Raw genomic sequence first — 534 nt, forward strand, 5'->3', positions numbered from 1 at the left:
TGCTCTGTAGATTTGTGTGAGTCATATTAAAGCCTCCCTTCCTCCTTCTGAAAGACAAACAGCTGCATTAGAGCTAAAGACAGATGAGAGTGTGTGTGTGTGTACACTTTGTACAGAGCTATGCGAGTGGGTTTCTATTTTATAATTCATAATATGTCGTAGCTCTGTGTAATCCCTTTGCAATTTTGTAATGCTGTACCCCATTAACAACCTGCTGTGCACTTTCATCTTCCATCGCTGCTCTTGCTGAACCTATTGGGTTCATACTAAACATATTTGGTCTGCTGACCTGTGCTGTATGATTATTCAATTCAAAAGCCGTGGCGACACAAGTGAATTTCACAATAAAAGAAAATGAAAAATAAATGTGTATGCTGAGTGATGGCCAGAGACTCTTTCATAGGAAGAAGATTGATCCCTACTACATCTATCCATGGACAACTGTGTTATCAGAGATCAGAGAAAAAAATAAAAATATAAGTAAAAGTTAAGAAAAAATCCTCAGGTTTGCAAAGTGTGCAGGAAGTGGCCCAC

The sequence above is a fragment of the Toxotes jaculatrix genome, chromosome 6 (assembly GCF_017976425.1).
Source record: "Toxotes jaculatrix isolate fToxJac2 chromosome 6, fToxJac2.pri, whole genome shotgun sequence".
Classification (NCBI taxonomy): Eukaryota; Metazoa; Chordata; class Actinopteri; family Toxotidae; genus Toxotes; species Toxotes jaculatrix.